Source organism: Quercus suber, unplaced genomic scaffold (assembly GCF_002906115.3).
Source record: "Quercus suber isolate HL8 unplaced genomic scaffold, Cork oak 2.0 scaffold_1325, whole genome shotgun sequence".
NCBI classification, from domain to species: Eukaryota; Viridiplantae; Streptophyta; class Magnoliopsida; order Fagales; family Fagaceae; genus Quercus; species Quercus suber.
This window is the reverse complement of record NW_027070713.1, coordinates 1-3,321: the sequence shown is the minus strand read 5'-3', so window position 1 is coordinate 3,321 and position 3,321 is coordinate 1.

Sequence of the window (3,321 nt, the reverse complement as noted above, 5' to 3'; positions counted from 1 at the left end):
GAAATCTCCACCGCCAATCTCCACTGCAGACCCACTGCCAGCAAGCCAAACAACCGATCTCAACCCTCAAAAACTCGATTTAAACCCAAAATCGAAACCCAAAATTGAAAATCGGAACCCTAAACCTAAAATCGAAACTGTAAACCAAAAACGGGAACCCTAAAACACAAATCAAAACAAACAATTGTAAAAACTTACTGTCAGTCGGCCTTGCGAGAGTGTGTTCACTGAGATTGAGAGTTCGAGAGAGAGAGTGTGTGTGTGTCTGTTACCGATCGACGAGAAGCGAATGGAGGGGAGGGAAGACCGGAAGGAGGAAGGGGATTCGAAGAGTGTGGAAGCGAGGGAAGGAGTTTGAGAGCTCAGAGTTCAGAGGAAGGGGATTCGGAGAGAGTAGCGTGAGAGTTTTTTGAGACCGAGAGCTTAGGGGTTTTTTTCCTTTCTGTGGAGTGATGATTTTGTTTTTCTTAATAATTTAGACTAAATGTCGAAGGCAGACATATCCTGAGCTGCGTTTCGTAAACGCAGCTCCAGACATATACGAAAAAAAAAAAAAAACAAAAACCCCAAAAACGCAGCCTCACCATTTAAAAACGCAGCTTCAGGGAGGTTTCTAGCCGGGTTTAGCAAAACGCGGCTCAATGTTTAAGCTGGAGCCGCGTTTGTCATAAACGCGGCTCAAACTCTAAGCTGGAGCCGCGTTTTTACAAAACGCGGCTCAAACTCTAACCTGTAGCCGCGTTTTACAAAAACGCGGCTACAAAACGCGGCTAGAGGACGCGTTTTTTGTAGTGGTATCACTAGACCCAAGTAAGGAAATCCTTGGAGAAATAGAAAAGTGCGGTAAAGATTTATCATGGTGGAATTATAATGTCTTTGGCAATGTGAGGAGGGAGTTAAAAAGAAGAGGGACATGCTACTTGAAGAGGAAGCCGTTGGCATTGAGAACTGGAAGCAATGTACGAATCAAAGAATTGCAAAGAGAGATAAATGAGTTTATGGACCGAGAAACAAGGATGTGGAATCAACACTCCCGTATTCTTTGGCTGAAAAATGGAGATGGAAATACAAAATTTTTCCACAGTTGTGCCTCCCACTAGTATAGGAAAAATGTGATTATGGGAATAAATGATAGCCATGGAGTATGGAAGGAAGGGCCGAATGATATAGCAGCTATCCTCATCCAATACTATAGTGAACTTTTCACTACCTCAAGGCCGTCCACTCACCATGAAGCTCTAAACCATATTCCTCAAGTGATCACCGATGACATGAACCAAGAATTGACAAGCAGATTTGAGGAATGGGAAGTAAACCAAGCTTTGAAACAAATGGCACCAATGAAGGCACCTGGACCAAATGGAATGCCCCCTTTGTTTTTTCAGCTTTTCTAGCCTATGATTGAAGGTGATGTTACTTACTCGGTGCTATCTTGGTTAAATTCAGGTACTATCCCACACCCACTGAATCATACCTTTATTACTCTAATCCTAAAAAAGAAAAACCCAAGCTTAGTGTTAGATTATTGCCCTATTAGTTTATGCAATGTGCTTTACAAAAATTTTTCAAAAGTCCTCACTAATAGGCTAAAAAAATTCCTCAATTCAATTATAAATGAAAACGAATAAGCTTTTGCAAAAGGCCGCCTCATATTGGATAATATCCTTATTGCCTTCGAAACTCTACATTGCATGAAAAATTATAATTTGGGTACAATGGGTTTTATGGTTGTCGGGGACGGTTTTGTGAGTGTAGCCACGTGTCTCCTGCTAGAAGTGTGACTTTGCTAAGCCCGGATTTGTTTTAAGGAGTTTAACCCGGAACTCGACATTGGGCCGCATAGACCAATGACTTCCAGTGTATTTTTAAGCCTACAAAATAGATGAAGCTCAAAGTCTTAGAATTATGATGATGGTTGAAATAAATAAATAATATACTTAGCATGATAGTTTTGATTAAATGGTAAATTGATACGTTATTATTATGTATATTAAGTGATGTCCAATATTTAAAAATAATTAATTAGGTATCAAATGTCCAATAATGGGATGAGTCCAATAGTCCATATCCAGTTGCAGTTCATGGTTTATGTTCAACATAATAAGGTATGTCCAGTAATGACCCATGTCCAAATAATATATGTCCAATGGTAGTCCATTTCCAAAAAATATGTGTCCAGTGGTGGTTCATGTCCAAATACTATATGTGCAATGGTGGTAGATCGATTTATTAATATGCATGTTCATTAATGAAGTATTAGTGAGATCATGTTTATTAAATAGTGAGATGATATTAAAGTAACTTTCATCTAGCGGTAAAATAATAATGAGTTAACATACACTTAACAATGTAATTTCAAAGATGGAGAAAGTATTGACTTATTTATCGATTTATTAATATGTATGTTCATTAATGAAGTATTAGTGTAATCATGTTTCATTAAATAATGAGATGACATTAAAGTAACTTGCATCCATCGGTATAATAATATTGAATTAACATGTACTTAATAATGTAATCTGTTAGGTTCTAAAGATTTAGGATTTTATGTATTTAGAACTCTAATGTGTAATGTTGGCAAACCATGCTCAAAACAATATGTTTAGTCTTGTTTAGGCTTGCTCAAAGTATGTTTATTTGTAAAACTGGAATCGAGTGATTGCAGATTTATTGGACTAAATCTGTAAGGCTCGATCGATCGAAAATTAGACTCGATTGATCGAACCACATACAGATTTATTTTTCTGCAGAGTTCCAGTTAAGCCCAAACTCTATTTAAACGTCTTGGGGTTCAAGTAAAACACTCCTATATATAAGGAAAACCCTAGAACGTTTTTGGGACTTTTGAGAGAGAGAAGAGTGTGCCTTTTTTGTATCTAGGGTTCTGTACCCAAACCTCTCTAAGCCTTTGTTGCTTATATTGTTGTTTTGTGTAAATCTCTTGTGAGATATTTGAGGAGCTTTCCTTTACACAAAGCTTAGGGTTTTATATCTTGATGATCAACTTGGTTGCTACCATTGAAACTTAAAGAATATCAAGCGTGGGTGCTTGTAGCTGATTGAAGAATTCAAGAAAGAAGGAGTCCGTGGATTCGGAGCTTGCACGTGGTCGTGTCAGTAAGTTCTACTGGTGGGTAGCATTAGGAAGTCAAGCGGGGAGCTTGTAGTCCTTCTGTATGAACTTCGATTCTTTCGCATAGTGGATTCAGGTTTACCTTGAGGATAGCTAGGTCAAATCCTCCCCAGATTTTTACCGTGTGGTTTCCTGGGTGATCATATCATTGTGTCTTTTATTATTCCGCTGCTTTATTATTTTGATAT